Consider the following 20,798-nt stretch of genomic DNA (forward strand, 5'->3'; position numbering starts at 1 on the left):
AAGAGGTTCTTCTCCTGGTGCAGTCGGTTCATCGTCGGAGATGGGATTTGATTCCACTCTTCCCCCGATGAAGAGGATGTCGGGGTAGAATTGAACAGTTGTCGCAACGATCCTCTTTCTGCCCTCCTTTGAGGACGGAGGCACAGAAAGAGCGGCTTGACGATCCTTTGCCTCATTTGCTTTCTTTTTCCTTGTGATCCGTGTCCATTTTTCCGTCGGAGAGGTGGACAGCGGAGTTCTCCGGGTAGACGGACCCTTGGCTCCTAGCTAGCTGAAGGTGGTCTTTTCTCAGAGCGCTGGAGGTTGCGCTTTTTCCTGCTTCGCTCCGATTTTCTCGGAGATCTTTGAGGAAGACTTTCTCTCTGGTGGATCCTCGATGCGATGCAGAGTTCCCTCTTCATCTACTACAGATGAAATAGTTCTGAAGCAGAACACGGACCCAGGGCGGAGGATGATCTTATGCTGGAAGGTGACGGCCATTGAGCTAGCTTGGATCGGTGACACACCTCCTACCTGGTGTGCCAGCTGTCGGTGTTTTGGGTCCAACCGCGCACCCGGGGTTGCCCCTCAAGGTGCCTTTTTGGAGTAGGACGGTGTTACCGACTGTAGCTTGATGGTTCGTGCTAATGCACGATAGGCAGTGGACAATTTTGTACAGGTTCGGGCCGCTTGGAGATGCGTAACACCCTACATCCTGGTGTGAGTACTTTATGTGGTGGGTTACAAGGAGGCTCTCTAGTGTTGGAAACGTAGAGAGCCGGGTGGATGGCTAAGTAGTGGAATAGATGCTTCTGAGGGGGTGCCCCCTAGGCCTTATATACTCGACCGTGGGGTGTTACATGCGGATATGATAACAACGTGTGCCTAAATAATAGTGAACTGACTGAGTCTATCTTCCTATAGTTCAGCCGACCCAACCTCGCTCGGTTCCGATGTATGAGGCCCCTGCGCGGGAAGGTCGGGTAACTGTTGTGATCACTGCTCGAATTCATCGGGCCATCTGGGCTTGCGTCGATCCGGTTTTGTGTCAATCTGCTTCACTAGACGTTCCTCCCCAGGCCCACGAAGGGATGACCTTACGAATTATTGGGCCCACGGGCCTCTCGTGAGGTCTCTTATCCTTCTGGTGGACCCAGGGGATATCCATCTCCCACACATACTTATCTGTAATCCTATCATTTGTGGCAAACACTAGATCTTGTGAACTTCGTTAAAGTACGAAATAAACTAACTTTGTCCTTTTAATTTTGAGTTCCTTTTGGTCTCTTCCCTTCCCCTCTCCAGTGTTTGTTTGTTATTGGTTTTTTATTCATTCTTTTGATTTGGATGTATTAGACCACCCCTGATGGTGTTAGGGTCTTTACACAAAGAGTAGAGTTGTTTTCCATTGTTTAAAGTCTAAGGTTATATATCTTGCACTAAATAGGTTATCTAATTAAGCATCACCTTTTGATTTTACCCTTACTTGTGGCCATAAGGGTGATTTGAATTCCTAGGCTAACATATGGTGTGTCTGGTTTTGTCCTTACAATCATGTGCTACAAGCAATAAAATGCGGAGGACCTTTCCTTGGTGAATCTTCCAAGGAAGAGAATGACACCAACAAGTGTCACAAACATCGATCGAATAACTAAGGTTTTAAATTTAGAACTTCTATAGCAGCAAAGGCCTCACCGCATTGCCTTTGACAAGGGGAATGCTGCCAAAGGGCTCACCATTGTTGTCCAAATCTAAAACTAGGTAGAGCTTTCTCCTAAGATTCCCCAACGCCCTAGATCCAAATCTTTCTAAGCCATGGATCCTCATAGTTTCATAGAACCATATAGTAAACTAGGTGAGTGCCCGTGCGTTGCAACGGAACCGTATAATAACACAATAACTTATGTACATATGTGTGTTATATTGTTATAGGTATGTTCCCGTGCGTTGCGACGGAAGTAAAAGATTTGTATGAAACATTGATACGGAACGACAAACATCACTATAATATGCAAAATCCGTGTGGAAAACATTACCATTGTCACACAAATTATTTCTAAAAGTTAATTTAGAATTTTTAATTACAGACAAATGTGTCGACAACCGTACACTAATCAGCTAATCCTTTTTAGCGATATCGATAAGTCTCTGTTGTATGTTTGCAGGGATGGCATATCGGCATGAATTGTCCTCATAACTTAACAGATCAATCACAAAGTTCCTTCGAAGAATCTTTGCATCCTACAGACAAAGACATAAGAAAACAAAACATATTATCTTGTAAAACGAGGTAGCTGGAATGTATGTTTTGAACATAAAACGAACGTACTACACTCACCCCAACAAATTTCATTCGTCTGTTGTTGGAGGCTTGTTCTCAAATGCTATGAGTTAAGAACAAGGCAACACAAAAAATGTTAAACGTTAAAGTACTTCGTCCTTCGAAGCATTATTTCCCTTGAGGATATAATGATTTTCGGACGAAGGTTATGAAGGACATACCTTCATAAACACAACATATAATAATGAAGAAGAAGGCATATGAAATGTAAAGGATAACGTAAACAATTATATATTGTTATTAACTCATTTCTATATTATTACTATGGAAAAATAGAAATGATATCAAATTACAAATGTACCTTCGGCTTAAAAGAAGGTAATAGTACAAGCGTGACGTAAAAGCAAATGCCAAGTCAGCGTGAACAGTACGGGGGCACTGTTCACCTATTTATAGGCGCGGGACACAGCCCATGTAAAATTACACCCATGCCCTTTACATTTGGTAGTAATTCTATAGTAATCCACCAAGGTCTAAATAGCCTTTTCATCTTTAAGTCGGTTTCCTTTTCTGCCATCACACCGAAGCTTTCCTGCTCACACCTTCGGCGCTGTGTCAACCTTCGTATTTTTTGGGCTTCTCCCACTGTGGTACTGATTCGAGTCCGAAGATACCTGTTCACACATTATACTCCAGAAACATCGTTAAATCATGTTTTTGAGGACCTTCAGAAGCCGAAGGCCCCCAACAGTAGCCCCTCGCAATATTGATTTGTTAGAATAATAAATTTAGATTGCGACATGGACGAAGGCCTTAAGCCGAAGGTCCGAAAAAACACCTTTCCTTTGCTAGAATAGCAACATTCACTGACAAGCGGGGTTTTCCAATTTTCAATGCACTGGGCATATAAATAAGAGCATACCACGAGTTCACTTGGTACGCTTTCTTGCCATCTGCTCTTGCTTACTCAATTTTTAGCTCTTGCGCACCAACACTTGCTTGGCTTTTTAAGTTTTTAAGCTTCGTCTTTGAAACAGTTTTTTAGCATTTTCGAAGATGTCTGAAGATAAAAAGGCTGTTGTCGAGATGAAGCTGAGTCTCTCTGAAGAGAAAAACCTGGGGTTTCTTGTAGCAATGTCGAAGACCAATACAGAAAAGATCACCAAAGAAATTTTAGAAGGTTTATCTGAAGATACTGGTGATAGCGACAGTTATGATGTGGATAGTGGTGGTGAAGACTCCGAAGATCGCCCTTGGCGACCAAGCCATGTGGTTTTCGGCAAATCAAGTATCAAAGAAAATCATCTTTTCAACATGAGGGGAAGATATTTCCGGGACTTGTCCGTTGTGAGGGCCGACGAAGGAGAAAAGACTTGTCCGACTCCTGCGGAAAATGAAGTCGTAGTGTTCCGAAGCTTTTTGAAAGCTGGGCTACGATTTCCCCTGAGCAGCTTTGTCGTAGAGGTGCTGAAGATATTTGAAATCTACCTTCACCAACTTACCCCCGAAGCAATCATAAAGATGAATATCTTCGTGTGGGCCGTAAGAAGCCAAGGTCTGGAACCTGATGCGAAAAGTTTCTGCAACATACACGAATTGTTATACGAGACAAAACCCTGGGGTAAGGAACAATATCACAATAATTTCTGCTGCTACAGTTTCGTCTCTCGGTCCGGGTCAAGCTGTCCCGTGCCAACCTTTCGGAAGAGATGGCCCGGCGACTGGATGACAGAATGGTTTTATGTGAAGAATGACCTTAAAACACGGGAAGATATTAAAGGTATAATTATGCGCCCTATTTGGCAAAGCTTCGGCCTACGGAGGCCGAAGGTTGAAATGAATGAAGCTGCCGAAGAATGCCAGAGAGCCTTCGGAGTTATTTGCTCTTTTATTGGAACAAGGGATTTGGTCCAAGAGCATATTGCCTTCAGAGTATGGCCACTCGCGGAAAAATGGGAAATGCCACAAGAGACCATAAAGGAGGCCAACGAAGGTGGACTTATCAGGTTGAAGTATACTTTCAAGTTCGGAGATAAATTCGTTGAGCCAGATGATGACTGGCTAAAAAGCATTGAAAATGTAAGTGATGAACTACTTGGGGTTTATTCAAAGGCCGAAGATACTGCATTGTCGGCAGCCTTCGGAGGCCGGAAAAAGAAAAGACTCAACCGGGTATTTGATGCAATCGGGTTCGTCTACCCTGACTATCGTTATCCCATTCGAGGGCAGAAAAGAAAAGGCACAACTTCTGCGAAAGAAGAAGCTGCAGCTGCTCCTAGTGAGCCAGTACCGAAAAGAAAAAGAATAAAGGTCCTCACACATTGGCCACGCTATATTGAACCAGCCTCGGTGCCTGAGTTCACCGGAGAGACCTCTTCGGCCACCGAGGCTGAAGAGCCAACCTTGCTGCCAGAAGTCGCAGAACTGGCCGAAGCGCCAACAACAACAGAATTGGAGGAACCAAAGATTTTATTACCAGAAACCAAAGAGATGGCCGAAGCGCCATCGACAGAAAAGATGGAAGAAACAAAAGGATCAACCGAGGGATCAAAAATATCAGAAATTTTAAGTCCTTCAGTAGAAATTGAAGTAGCAAGAATTAAAAAGGGCCCAGCGGTGACTCCGAAAAGAAAAAGAATGGTCAATGTGCTAGATGTTCTAGAGACAATTAAGTCCTCCTCAAGCACAACTCCGAAGAAAACTGTTGAAACTTCCGAAGCGGAAACTGAAATTTTTGATACTAAAGCTCCAAAGCAACAAGCTGAAGCTGAAGCTAGGCCTTCAGAGCCCACGAAGGTAAAATCCTTGGAAACCGAGGAAGAAAAAATGACGGAGCCAATTCTTGTTGAAGAAATCAGTGTTGTTGCCCCCGAAGCATCCCCCAAAGTCCTTGATTATATCATTCGACATGCTTTGGGGAAAAAGTTGTCTGAAAAAGAAAAGCAAGAGGCCCAGTTTTACGCCCAAAAACTGAAATATCCAAAGGGGGCGTCGATATTCAACGGCAGCGGAGAAGAAGACTTCTTGTATTGTCTCCCTGACAGCAAGGAGATTTCTGTCTGTCGGGAGATGAGCAAGAGCTTCGGTTTTCCAACACTAGAAGACGGGCTCTCGGCATTGTCGAAAAACGAGCTGGCCGACAGCTTAGCATACAATAGCTTAAAGGTGCAAAAAATGAGGTCTTTGTATTTTTTCTTGAGACCAAAATTTTTTGTTTGCTTAAATTTATTGACGCACACACATTTTTCTTTGCAGGGCCTTATACTTAGCAATGCCCTCAGGGCCCAAAAAGATGCCGAAGACGAAGGGTGTGTTATGGCCCTGAGCAACCTTCGTTCCGAAGTAATTGAACTAAGGAACGAAGGTCTCAAAAAAGATAAAATATTACATTCATTGATAAATAGAATAAAAGAAGACGAAGCTACTTTTAAAGGTCAAGCTGAGGCTCAGAAGCGTGAAATTGAAGATCTTCGAAAACAACTAGCCAGAGCTAAAGAGGAACGCATACTTGAAGAAACGAGGCGAGAACTTAGCGACCAATGGGCAAATCATTTAGAAGGAACTGTTGAAGAGCTTCGTTCGTACAGGAAAAGATGCTATGACAAATCTATGGAGTGTGTTAAGAAAATGAAAGCTAGCTTCTGAAAGGGAAATGTGCCCTTGGGCCATTTCTAAGTATTTTGGTGATTGAGTGTCAACACAAGTGCTTAAATGTGAATCAATGCCCATGGATGAACAAAGTGCAAATCTAGAGCAAAGGTATGTTTCTAAGTCTTAGTACATTGGTTTTGTGTACTAATATACTTGTCTAAGAATCAGAAACAGGAAGAAGAAGAAAAGAGGAGAGTTGGCTGTGTACAGCCAAAAGGCTGTTTCGGTCTGGGGCACCGGACTGTCCGGTGGTGCACCGGACAGTGTCCGGTGGTGCACCGGACAGTGTCCGGTGCGCCAGGCTGCCTCGGGCGAACTGGCCGCTCTCGGGAGTTGACTGGCGACGTACGGCTAAAATTCACCGGACTGTCCGGTGTGCACCGGACTGTCCGGTGAGCCAACGGTCGGCCGGGCCAACGGTCGGCCGCGCGATCTGCGCGGGACACGTGGCCGAGCCAACGGTCGGAAGGGGGCACCGGACTATCCGGTGTGCACCGGACATGTCCGGTGCGCCAACGGCTCCCAGATCTGCAACGGTCGATTGCGCTGTTTAAGGAAGGAAATCGGGCACCGGACAGTGTCCGGTGTGCACCGGACTGTCCGGTGCGCCCGACGACAGAAGGCAAGGATGGCCTTCTGGATTTGTTCTCAACGGCTCCTAGCTGCCTTGGGGCTATAAAAGGGACCCCTAGGCGCATGGAAGAGCACACCAAGCATTCCTACAACATTCCTAAGCACCAAGACATCGATTCCACGCATTTGGTTCATTGTGATAGCATCTAGAGCTCTTGTTGAGTTGTGGACTCATTGAGTTGTGTTGCGAGCTCTTGTTGCGACTTGTGTGCGTGCTGTTGCTCTGATTCTGAGTCTTGTGTGCGTTGCTAGTTTCTCCCTTACTCCGTATCTCTTTGTGAATCTTAAGTGTAAGGGCGAGAGGCTCCAAGTTGTGGAGATTCCTCGCAAACGGGATACTGAAAGGAAAAGCATAACACTGTGGTATTCAAGTTGATCATTGGATCACTTGAGAGGAGTTGAGTGCAACTCTCGTCCGTTGGGATGCCACAACGTGGAGTAGGCAAGTGTTGTACTTGGCCGAACCACGGGATAAACCACTGTGTCTTCTCTGTGTTGATCTTTTGTGGTATTGTGATTTGTTGAGACTCATCTCTAGCCACTTGGCGATTATTGTGCTAACACTTAACAAGTTTTTGTGGCTATAAGTTTAAGTTTCACAGGATCACCTATTCACCCCCCCCCCTCTAGGTGCTCTCAATTGGTATCAGAGCCGTTCTCTTCAAGAAAGGGACTAACCGCCCGAAGAGATGGATCCTAAGGGGAAGGGAATCGTGATCAACGATAAGGAGAAGGAGTCCTTCGTCAACGAGCCCAAAGATGACAAGCCTACCGACACCAGCTCGGGCCATAGACGGAAGGAAGGGAAGAAGAAGAAGACAAGGCGCATCAAGGAGATCGTCTACTACGACGACAGCGACGAATCTTCCTCTTCCCAAAAGGACAACGACGACAACGACTATGATAAACAAAAGACGGTTAACTCAAACTTTTCTTTTGATTATTCGCGCATTCCGCATAGCTCAAATGCTCATTTGCTCCCCATTCCACTTGGCAAGCCTCCTCACTTTGATGGAGAGGACTACGGATTTTGGAGTCACAAAATGCGTACTCACCTATTTTCTCTCCATCCAAGCATTTGGGAGATTGTGGAAAGTGGAATGAAATTTGATAGCTCAGATAGCCCTTCGTTTATTAATGAACAGATCCATAAAAATGCACAAGCTACTACTGTGTTGCTAGCCTCTTTGTGCAGGGACGAGTATCACAAGGTGAGCGGCTTGGACAATGCCAAGCAGATTTGGGATACCCTCAAGATCTCTCATGAGGGGAATGATGTCACCTTACTCACCAAGATGGAGTTGGTGGAGGGCGAGCTCGGACGATTCGCGATGATAAGGGGCGAGGAGCCGACACAAACATACAACCGGCTCAAGATCCTTATCAACAAAATAAGGAGCTACGGAAGCACGCGATGGACGAATCACGACGTCGTCCGCCTAATGCTAAGGTCATTTACCATTCTTGATCCTCACTTGGTAAACAATATTCGTGAAAATCCTAGGTACATCAAGATGTCGCCCGAAGAAATTCTTGGAAAATTTGTAAGCGGGCGAATGATGATCAAAGAGGCAAGGTACGTGGACGACGCGTTGAATGGCCCAATCCATGAGCCTGAACCCATTGCTCTCAAGGCAACAAGGAGCAAGGAGGCGCTACCCAGCAAGGTGGCGCAAATTGAGGCGGCCGGTCTTAATGATGAAGAGATGGCCCTCATCATCAAAAGATTCAAGACGGCGCTAAAGGGTCGCAAGGGACAGCCAAGCAAGACTAAGACCAAGGGAAAGCGATCATGCTTCAAATGCGGTAAGCTTGGTCATTTTATTGCTAACTGTCCCGACAATGATAGTGACCAGGAACACGGGAGCAAGAGGGAAAAGAAGAAGCATTACAAGAAGGCCAAGGGCGAGGCACATATCGGAAAGAAGTGGGATTCGGATTGCTCCTCCTCCGACTCCGACAATGAAGGACTCGCCGCCACTGCCTTCAACAAGTCATCTCTCTTCCCCAACGAGCGTCACACATGCCTTATGGCAAGGGAGAAGAAGGTATGTAATCAAAACAATGTCACTTATGATTCTTCCAGTGATGATGAGTCTAGTGATGATGAAATAGATTACTCTAGTTTGTTCAAAGGATTGGATAGAACTAAAATAGATAAAATTAATGAATTGATTGATGCCTTGAATGAAAAAGATAGACTCTTAGAAAAACAAGAGGACCTTTTGTATGAAGAGCATGACAAATTTGTAGAGGCACAAAAATCTTATGCTTTAGAAGTTAAAAGAAATGAAGTGCTTTCTAGTGAACTATCTTCTTGTCATGAAACCATTGCTACTTTAAAGAATGTTAATGATGACTTAAATGCTAAACTAGAAGTAGCTAGTAAATCTAATTCTTGTGTAGAACATGTTGAGATTTGCACTAGGTGTAAAGATTTCGATGTTGATGCTTGTAGCGATCATTTAGTTTCAATTTCCAAATTAACTGAGGAATTGGCTAGTCTTAATGCCCAACTTAAGACTAGCAAGAATGAATTTGATAAACTAAAATTTGCAAGGGATGCCTACACGATCGGTAGACACCCCTCAATTAAGGATGGACTTGGCTTCAAGAGGGAAGCCAAGAACTTAACAAGCCATAAGGCTCCCATTCCCGCTAAAGAGAAAGGGAAGGCCCCTATGGCTACTAGTGCTAAAAAGAACCATGCCTTTTTGTATCATGATAGGAGACAAACTAGAAATGCCTATAGGAGTTATAATGCTTACGATGATTTTTCTCATGCTATGTTTGCTCCTAGTTATTCATATGTGCATGATAGAAATGTTGGTAGAAGGAATGTTGTTCATAATATGCCTAGGAGAGATGTTGTTAATGTTCCTAGGAAAGTCAATGAACCTTCTACAATATATCATGCTTTGAATGCTTCCTTTGCAATTTGTAGAAAGGATAGAAAGGTGATTGCTAGGAAGTTAGGGGCAAAATGCAAGGGTGATAAAACTTGCATTTGGATCCCTAAGGAAATTGTGACTAACCTTGTAGGACCCAACAAGAGTTGGGTACCTAAGTCCCAAGCCTAAATTTGCCTTGCAGGTTTATGCATCCGGGGGTTCAAGCTGGATTATCGACAGCGGATGCACAAACCATATGACGGGGGAGAAGAAGATGTTCACCTCCTACGTCAAGAATAAGGATTCCCAAGATTCAATTATATTCGGTGATGGGAATCAAGGCAAGGTAAAAGGGCTAGGTAAAATTGCAATCTCCAATGAGCATTCTATCTCTAATGTGTTTTTAGTGGAGAGTCTTGGATATAATTTGCTATCTGTTAGTCAATTATGCAATATGGGATATAACTGTCTATTTACAAATGTAGATGTGTCTGTCTTTAGAAGAAGTGATGGTTCACTAGCTTTTAAGGGTGTATTAGACGGCAAACTTTATTTAGTTGATTTTGCAAAAGAAGAGGCCGGTCTAGATGCATGCTTAATGGCTAAGACTTGCATGGGCTGGCTGTGGCATCGCCGCTTAGCACATGTGGGGATGAAGAACCTCCACAAGCTTCTAAAGGGAGAACACGTGATAGGTCTAACCAATGTTCATTTCGAAAAAGATAGACCTTGTGCAGCTTGTCAAGCAGGGAAACAGGTGGGAGGCTCTCATCACACCAAAAATGTGATGACAACATCAAGACCCCTGGAGCTGCTACATATGGACCTCTTCGGACCCGTCGCCTATCTAAGCATAGGAGGAAGTAAGTATGGTTTAGTTATTGTTGATGACTTTTCCCGCTTCACTTGGGTATTCTTTTTACAGGATAAGTCTGAAACCCAAGGGATCCTCAAGCGCTTCCTCAGGAGAGCTCAAAATGAGTTTGAGCTCAAGGTGAAGAAGATAAGAAGCGACAACGGATCCGAGTTCAAGAACCTTCAAGTGGAGGAGTTCCTTGAGGAGGAAGGGATCAAGCACGAGTTCTCCGCTCCCTACACACCACAGCAAAATGGTGTGGTAGAGAGGAAGAACAGGACGCTAATCGATATGGCAAGGACGATGCTTGGAGAATTCAAGACCCCCGAGTGTTTCTGGTCGGAAGCCGTGAACACGGCTTGCCACGCCATCAACAGGGTCTACCTTCATCGCCTCCTCAAGAAGACGTCCTATGAGCTTCTAACCGGTAACAAACCCAATGTATCTTACTTTCGTGTATTTGGGAGCAAATGCTACATTCTAGTGAAGAAGGGTAGAAATTCTAAGTTTGCTCCCAAAGCTGTAGAAGGGTTTTTGTTAGGTTATGACTCAAATACAAAGGCGTATAGAGTCTTCAACAAATCATCGGGTTTGGTTGAAGTCTCTAGCGACGTTGTATTTGATGAGACTAATGGCTCTCCAAGAGAGCAAGTTGTTGATTGTGATGATGTAGATGAAGAAGATGTTCCGACGGCAGCTATACGAACCATGGCGATTGGAGAAGTGCGGCCACAGGAACAAGATGAACGAAATCAACCTTCTTCCTCAACAACGGTGCATCCCCCAACTCAAGACGATGAATAGGTTCATCAACAGGAGGCGTGTGATCAAGGGGGAGCACAAGATGATCATGTGATGAAGGAAGAAGCGCAACCGGCACCTCCAACCCAAGTTCGAGCGATGATTCAAAGGGATCATCCCGTCGATCAAATTCTGGGTGATATTAGCAAGGGAGTAACTACTCGATCTCGATTAGTTAATTTTTGTGAGCATTATTCCTTTGTCTCTTCTATTGAGCCTTTCAGGGTAAAGGAGGCCTTGCTAGATCCGGATTGGGTATTGGCCATGCAGGAGGAACTCAACAACTTCAAGCGCAATGAAGTTTGGACACTGGTGCCTCGTCCCAAGCAAAATGTTGTGGGAACCAAGTGGGTGTTCCGCAACAAACAGGACGAGCACGGGGTGGTGATGAGGAACAAGGCTCGACTTGTGGCAAAAGGTTATGCCCAAGTCGCAGGTTTGGACTTTGAGGAGACGTTTGCTCCTGTGGCCAGGCTAGAATCAATTCGTATCTTGCTAGCATATGCCGCTCACCATTCTTTCAGGTTGTACCAAATGGATGTGAAGAGCGCTTTCCTCAATGGGCCAATCAAGGAGGAGGTGTACGTGGAGCAACCCCCTGGCTTCGAGGATGAACGGTACCCCGACCATGTGTGTAAGCTCTCTAAGGCGCTCTATGGACTTAAGCAAGCCCCAAGAGCATGGTATGAATGCCTTAGAGACTTTCTACTTGCTAATGCTTTCAAGGTTGGGAAAGCCGATCCAACTCTGTTCACTAAGACATGTGATGGTGATTTGTTTGTGTGCCAAATTTATGTCGATGACATAATATTTGGTTCTACTAACCAAAAGTCTTGTGAAGAGTTTAGCAGGGTAATGACGCAGAAATTCGAGATGTCAATGATGGGCGAGTTGAACTACTTCCTTGGGTTCCAAGTGAAGCAACTCAAGGATGGCACCTTCATCTCCCAAACGAAGTACACGCAAGATCTGCTAAAGCGGTTTGGGATGAAGGACGCCAAGCCCGCAAAGACTCCGATGGGGACCGACGGACACACCGACCTCAACAAAGGAGGTAAGTCCGTTGATCAAAAAGCATACCGGTCAATGATAGGTTCTTTACTTTACTTATGTGCTAGTAGACCGGATATTATGCTTAGCGTATGCATGTGTGCTAGATTTCAATCCGATCCTAAGGAGTGTCACTTAGTGGCGGTGAAGCGAATTCTTAGATATTTGGTTGCTACGCCTTGCTTCGGGCTCTGGTATCCAAAGGGGTCTACCTTTGACCTGGTTGGATACTCAGATTCCGACTATGCTGGATGTAAGGTCGATAGGAAGAGTACATCGGGGACGTGCCAATTCTTAGGAAGGTCCCTGGTGTCGTGGAACTCTAAGAAACAAACCTCCGTTGCCCTATCCACCGCTGAGTCCGAGTATGTTGCCGCAGGACAGTGTTGCGCGCAACTACTTTGGATGAGGCAAACCCTCCGGGACTTTGGCTACAATCTGAGCAAAGTCCCACTCCTATGTGACAATGAGAGTGCTATCCGCATGGCGGAAAATCCTGTTGAACACAGCCGCACAAAGCACATAGACATCCGGCATCACTTTTTGAGAGACCACCAGCAAAAGGGAGATATCGAAGTGTTCATGTTAGCACCGAGAACCAGCTAGCCGATATCTTTACCAAGCCTCTAGATGAGAAGACCTTTTGCAGGCTGCGTAGACCCCTTTTGCTGCTTATTGGATTCGCGGAACCAGCTAGCACCGAGAACCAGCTAGCCGATATCTTTACCAAGTCTTAGATTCGCGGAACTTGGATTGAATTGTAGCATACATGTGTTTATGCCTTTGATCATGTTCATTCTGCATTTTGTTGCTTATTGTGGTGCTCAAGTTGTACAAACACTCCCTGGATCTCACAAGTCCGTTGCAAAGTGATGCACAGTTTGAGGGGGAGATGTGTTACAACTTGACCCTTTGAGACTAACCGTATGCTTGAGTTTGCTTGTTTTAGTCTCAAAGGAGAATTAAAAGGGAAAAGGTGGACTTGGACCATGAAAGACTTCCACTACACTCCGATGAGAGGGTAACTTATTCCAAGTTCATCTCATGTACTCTTATTGCCTTTGTATTCTTATTGAAGATTTTGGTGAGGCAATGGGGTTCTTGGGCCAAGATTGATCCCGTTTTGGTGCTTGATGCCAAAGGGGGAGAAAATAAGGGCCAAAGCAATAAATGGATCAGCTACCACTTGAGAAATTTTGAAAACAGTAGAATAGAGCTTTTGGTTTGTCAAATCTCTTTTGTTGTCTCTTTTGTCAAAAGTTGGCCTCTTGTGGGGAGAAGTGTTGATTATGGGAAAAAGGGGGAGTTTTTGGAATCTTGAATCAATTTTCTTTGGAAAACCTCTCTTTATGTCTCTACAAGTGGATTTGACTTAGAGATAGGATTTTGTGGTTGATTTGCAAAAAAACAAACCAAGTGGTGGCAAAGGATGATCCATATATGCCAAAATTGAATCAAAATAAACTTGAGTTTTATTTGAAGTAATATTGCACTTGTTCTAGTTGCTTTATGTTGTGTTGGCATAAATCACCAAAAAGGGGGAGATTGAAAGGGAAATGTGCCCTTGGGCCATTTCTAAGTATTTTGGTGATTGAGTGTCAACACAAGTGCTTAAATGTGAATCAATGCCCATGGATGAACAAAGTGCAAATCTAGAGCAAAGGTATGTTTCTAAGTCTTAGTACATTGGTTTTGTGTACTAATATACTTGTCTAAGAATCAGAAACAGGAAGAAGAAGAAAAGAGGAGAGTTGGCTGTGTACAGCCAAAAGGCTGTTTCGGTCTGGGGCACCGGACTGTCCGGTGGTGCACCGGACAATGTCCGGTGCGCCAGGCTGCCTCGGGCGAACTGGCCGCTCTCGGGAGTTGACTGGCGACGTACGGCTAAAATTCACCGGACTGTCCGGTGTGCACCGGACTGTCCGGTGAGCCAACGGTCGGCCGGGCCAACGGTCGGCCGCGCGATCTGCGCGGGACACGTGGCCGAGCCAACGGTCGGAAGGGGGCACCGGACTGTCCGGTGTGCACCGGACATGTCCGGTGCGCCAACGGCTCCCAGATCTGCAACGGTCGACTGCGCTGTTTAAGGAAGGAAATCGGGCACCGGACAGTGTCCGGTGTGCACCGGACTGTCCGGTGCGCCCGACGACAGAAGGCAAGGATGGCCTTCTGGATTTGTTCTCAACGGCTCCTAGCTGCCTTGGGGCTATAAAAGGGACCCCTAGGCGCATGGAAGAGCACACCAAGCATTCCTACAACATTCCTAAGCACCAAGACATCGATTCCACACATTTGGTTCATTGTGATAGCATCTAGAGCTCTTGTTGAGTTGTGGACTCATTGAGTTGTGTTGCGAGCTCTTGTTGCGACTTGTGTGCGTGCTGTTGCTCTGATTCTGAGTCTTGTGTGCGTTGCTAGTTTCTCCCTTACTCCGTATCTCTTTGTGAATCTTAAGTGTAAGGGCGAGAGGCTCCAAGTTGTGGAGATTCCTCGCAAACGGGATACTGAAAGGAAAAGCATAACACTGTGGTATTCAAGTTGATCATTGGATCACTTGAGAGGAGTTGAGTGCAACTCTCGTCCGTTGGGACGCCACAACGTGGAGTAGGCAAGTGTTGTACTTGGCCGAACCACGGGATAAACCACTGTGTCTTCTCTGTGTTGATCTTTTGTGGTATTGTGATTTGTTGAGACTCATCTCTAGCCACTTGGCGATTATTGTGCTAACACTTAACAAGTTTTTGTGGCTATAAGTTTAAGTTTCACAGGATCACCTATTCACCCCCCCCCTCTAGGTGCTCTCAGCTTCGCCAGCGTTGGCGCATTCTCGAGCGAAGAAAACTTTACAAGAGGCAACCCTGAAGGTCCCATCGAATGGATTAATCACGAAGCTGAGGCGTTTGAGGAAATTTTAAATAGCCGCGGAGACATATGCGCTTTTTCGGGTGCCAGGGGGATTGCCACCATTTTGGAGAGAAAGGGTTGTGAGCATATAAAGATTTTAGCACAGTCAGAAGCTACTTTGTCCTTCGAAGATGCAAAAGATCCTTCAGTCGAAGCTAGCATGGTTGGTGCAAAATTTTTCACCGATGTCTGGGACAATGGTGGTCGAGAGATGGCCCGAGAAATTATCCAAAAAAGCGAAAAGGGCATCCATGATGCTAGAAAAGTAGCAGAGGCTGCTGAGAAAACCGCAGAGCTCGAAGGGCAAATAGGTATTAACTAATGGTTTTTATTGGGTTATAATTTTTTATTTTAAACTTCGTTCGCAATTTGTAATAGCAATGTAGCCGTGTCCTGTCCTCCCTCAGATCCTACTAAAGCGCCTTGAGGCCCTCAGCCGAAAGATGACGATGAAATTAAAAAGATGGCTGAAGCTATCATGGATCAAGTTGTCAATCAACTCTTGAACGAAGCTGCGGAAGTAGTACTTAGGGAAGACTAGGTGCTATTGTAAAAACATCTGAAATGTAATATGTGTAATATCTTGTATACTTGTTTTTTATGGTTCAATTCTTTACGATGCATGAAATTTACATACATACCGTTTTTGAGTCTTTGACGAAAAAACACCTTCTCTTCTTTTCATGCTTTGTGAAGAAGAATTTTCATTTATCACAACTATATCCAGAGTGCTCTGAAGAAGAATATCCAAGCTTCGTGAAAATATTTTCCGAAGCTACACTCCGAAGATCAATATTGTATCTCCTTGTGACTTAGCATGATTTTCCCTTTTTCAAAGCATTCTTCCGAAGATCAATATTGTGTCCCCTTCTTGTATATGCAGCATGATGTATGATGCTTATGCTATGCGAAATGATATGATGATGTTATGCTATGTAAAATGGTATTTATTTCGAAGATACACGCATATCCCTGCAATAAAACATATAATCTTTTTAAATCAGCGTTGATTTTTCGTTGTAAGCCTCCCTTAGGAGCTTCTTCGCCTTTTACTTCAGCGGAATCAGCGTTGATTTTTCGCTGTAAGCCTCCCTTAGGAGCTTCTTCGCCTTTTACTTTCAGCGGTATTCGCGTTGACTTTTCGCGCTTCGCCTTTTACTTAGGCGGTATCAGCGTTTATTTTTCGCTGTAAGCTCTGCATTCCCTTTGAAACGACTTTTGAGCAGAAAACTTACACTGCGCTCCCTTTGGAACGACTTTTTATAACTTCAGCAAACTTACTCTGCGTTCCTTAGAACGACTTTTCGTTGCTTCGAAGAATTCATATCGTGCCTTTTAAAATAAATTTTTGATAATTCGAAGGTCCTCCTTGCTATCGCAAATCTTTAAGCTTCAACACCTTAAGCCTGTGGGGAAGATATGTTTTCCTTGTGGCACACAATGGAACTATTACATGAGATTTAAAAAGTGTCCTTTATTACACAGAAAATAAAACTGAATGGAAAAGTCTATTATCAAGGTAGGATATTTGTCAATAAATGTGCTTCGACTCTGGCACAGTGCTATTGACTGTGCGAGCTTCGGACTGTACTCTGATGTCCCTTTGGTGTTGAGCATATTGGCCCCCTTCTGGCTGCTGGCCTTGCTGCAGCGGTGGTGGAGGCGGAGGCTTTTGCCAGGAAGCTTGAGGCTGACTCGCCGAAGCTACAGAAGCTGCAGGGTGGTTGCCTACATATTCTGGGATATAAGGCGAATGATACGAAGCAGTGTGCATGATCTGCTTCGGCTGACCCTGTTGTGCTGCAACTTCGGCTATCTCCTTTTGCTTCTGGATGGTAACCTGGCACATCCTGGTGGTATGGCCCTTGTTTTCACCACAGAACAAGCAAAATGTTCTCCTTGGTTGATCTCCAAATCTTCCGCCGAAGCCCCTGGCGCCTCTGCCTCTTGGAACTGGTGGCCGGAAGGAGCTTTGTTGTTGCCCCGAAGCCTGTGAAGAGCCCTGTGGCCTTTGCTGCCGACTCCCCTTATCATCATTTTGAGTAGAGTTGTGAATTGACCTGACGTGCCTCGGATAAAATCTTCCTCCGAAGCCCCTGGTCATTTCGGAAAACCTGAAAGCCTCCTCCCTTCTTTGACGAAAATCATTATCGGCACGAATATACTCGTCCATCTTCTGGAGCAACTTCTCCAAAGTTTGAGGAGGCTTCCTAGCAAAGTACTGAGCTGAAGGTCCTGGCCGGAGTCCCTTGATCATGGCCTCAATGACAATTTCGTTGGGCACTGTTGGTGCCTGTGCCCTCAAACGCAAGAACCTCCGGACATACGCCTGAAGGTATTCTTCGTGGTCCTGGGTGCACTGGAATAGAGCTTGAGCAGTGACCGGCTTCGTCTGAAACCCTTGGAAGCTGGTTAACAACATGTCCTTCAGCTTTTGCCATGAAGTGATCGTTCCTGGTCGAAGGGAGGAATACCAGGTTTGAGCAACACTCCTGACAGCCATAACAAAAGATTTTGCCATGACTGCAGTATTGCCACCATACGAAGATACTGTTGCTTCGTAGCTCATCAAAAACTGCTTCGGGTCTGAATGGCCGTCGAATATGGGAAGCTGGGGTGGCTTGTAGGACGGAGGCCAAGGTGTAGCCTGCAGCTCAGCGGACAGAGGAGAAGCATCATCAAAAGCAAAATTTCCATGGTGGAAATTCTCATACCAGTCATCTTCGTTGAAGAAATCCTCCTGATGAAGATCTTTGTGCTGAGGCCTTCGGTTCTGCTCATCCTGAGTAAGATGGCGAACTTCTTCAGAGGCTTCGTCTATCTGCCTTTGCAGTTCAGCTAGCCTGGCCATCTTTTCCTTCTTCCTCTGCACCTGTTGATGAAGCATCTCCATTTCTCTGATTTCTTGGTCTAGCTCATCCTCTTGCGGTGTCGGGCTGACAGCCTTCCTCTTCTGGCTTCGGGCCTCCCGAAGGGAGAGATTCTCCTGATTGGGGTCCAGCGGTTGCAGAGCTGCAGCCCCAGTTGCTGAAGCTTTCTTCGGCGCCATAGCGAAGGTTTATGAGTGGAAGTGAGTTCACCGGAGGTGGGCGCCAATGTTGGAGGCTTGTTCTCAAATGCTATGAGTTAAGAACAAGGCAACACAAAAAATGTTAAACGTTAAAGTCCTTCGTCCTTCGAAGCATTATTTCCCTTGAGGATATAATGATTTTCGGACGAAGGTTATGAAGGACATACCTTCATAAACACAACATATAATAATGAAGAAGAAGGCATATGAAATGTAAAGGATAACGTAAACAATTATATATTGTTATTAACTCATTTCTATATTATTACTATGGAAAAATAGAAATGATATCAAATTACAAATGTACCTTCGGCTTAAAAGAAGGTAATAGTACAAGCGTGACGTAAAAGCAAATGCCAAGTCAGCGTGAACAGTACGGGGGCACTGTTCACCTATTTATAGGCGCGGGACACAGCCCATGTAAAATTACACCCATGCCCTTTACATTTGGTAGTAATTCTATAGTAATCCACCAAGGTCTAAATAGCCTTTTCATCTTTAAGTCGGTTTCCTTTTCTGCCATCACGCCGAAGCTTTCCTGCTCACACCTTTGGCGCTGTGTCAACCTTCGTATTTTTTGGGCTTCTCCCACTGTGGTACTGATTCGAGTCCGAAGATACTTGTTCACACATTATACTCCAGAAACATCGTTAAATCATGTTTTTGAGGACCTTCGGAAGCCGAAGGCCCCCAACATCTGTCATTCCCCCATATGGTCATAGCTTGTAGAACAAGGTAGCTAGTATTAAACCTATAGAATAATGTTTAGACAACTATGTTTTATACAATGATTATCATAAAAAAATTTAAACGACTGAGAAGGTGGTACAAAGAAAATACCCTCTTAAGTCAATTGGAACACCAGTCTGAATTGTATGTTCCCACTTAAATATATCCTCCGCTCATCCAGAACATTTCTTGTTGTAAGCAATCTTATATTTCTTTGAGGCCATAATAATCTCTTCTGCAAACCTCTTGTGTGGCATGTGTTTACACCAATCTTGAGTCAGTGTAAAGTCGATAAAAGTCACATGCTTTTTAACATGATCTATTACGAAAAGGGTGTGACATCCGTTGAATTTTCATGGCATAAGTGAAAGGGAATTAGGCTTACACCTATTTCCTAAATGATTTTGGTGGTTGAATTGCCCAACACAAATAATTGGACTAACTAGTTTGCTCTAGTGTATAAGTTATACAGGTGCCAAAGGTTCACACTTAGCCAATAAAAAGACCAAGTATTGGGTTCAACAAAAGAGCAAAGGGACAACCGAAGGCACCTCTGGTCTGGCGCACCGGACTGTCCGATGTGCCACCGGACAGTGTCCGGTGCACCAGAGAACTCCAAGTCGAACTCATCACCTTTGGGAAAATACAGAGGCGCTCCGCTATAATTCACCGGACTGTCCGGTGTACACCGGACAGTGTCCGGTGCTCCAAGGAAGAGCGGCTCTGGAACTCGCCAGCTTTGGGAATTCGCAACGGCTAGTCCGCTATAATTCACCGGACATGTCTGGTGTACACCGGACTGTCCGGTGTGACATCGAAGCAACGGATACTTCGGCGCCAACGGCTACCTGCAGCGCATTGAATGCGCGCCAGCGCGCGCAGAAGTCAAGCACGCCCATGCTGGCGCACCGGACACTCTACAGTGCATGTCCGGTGCGCCACCGGACATCCAGGTGGGCCCAGAAGACAGAGCTCCAACGGTCGGAACCCAACGGCTTTGGTGACGTGGCTGACGCACCGGACATGTCCGGTGTGCACCGGACTGTCCGGTGCACCATGCGACAGACAGCCCCACCAAACGGCTAGTTTGGTGGTTGGGGCTATAAATACCCCCAACCACCCCACATTCAAGTCATCCAAGTTCTCACACTTCCAACCACTTATAAGAGCTAGGCATTCAATTCTAGACACACTCAAGAGATCAAATCCTCTCCCAAATTCCACACAACGCTCTAGTGCTTAGAGAGAGAGATTTGCTTGTGTTCTTTCGAGCTCTTGCGCTTGGATTGCTTTCTTCTTTCTTTGATTCTTCATTGCGATCAAACTCACTTGTAATTGAGGCAAGAGACACCAATCTTGTGGTGGTCCTTGTGAGAACTTTGTGTTCCAAGTGATTGAAAAGAGAAAGCTCACTCGGTCCAAGGGACCATTTGAGAGAGGGAAAGGGTTGAAAGAGACCCGGTCTTTGTGACCACCTCAACGGGGAGTAGGTTTGCGAGAACCGAACCTCGGTAAAACAAATCCACGTGTCATACTCTTTATTTGCTTGCGATTTGTTTTCCACCCTCTCTCGCGGACTCAATTATATTTGTAACGCTAACCCGGCTTGTAGTTGTGTTTATTTTTGAGAATTTCAGTTTCGCCCTATTCACCCCCCCTCTAGGCGACTTTCAATTGGTATCAGAGCCCGGTACTTCATTAGAGCCTAACCGCTCGAAGTGATGTCGGGAGAACTCGCCAAGAAGGAGATGGAGACCGGCGACAAGCCCACTACAAGCCACAGGAAGGCTTCATCGGAAGAGTCCCGCAACAAAGAAAAGAAGAGGGAGAAGAAGGAGAAGAAGACTTCTTCTCACAAGTCACATCGGAGTGGCGACAAAATAAATAAGATGAGGAAGGTGGTCTACTACGAGACCGACACTTCATCGCCATCTACCTCCGGCTCCAACGCAC

Source organism: Zea mays, chromosome 3 (genome assembly GCF_902167145.1).
Source record: "Zea mays cultivar B73 chromosome 3, Zm-B73-REFERENCE-NAM-5.0, whole genome shotgun sequence".
Classification (NCBI taxonomy): Eukaryota; Viridiplantae; Streptophyta; class Magnoliopsida; order Poales; family Poaceae; genus Zea; species Zea mays.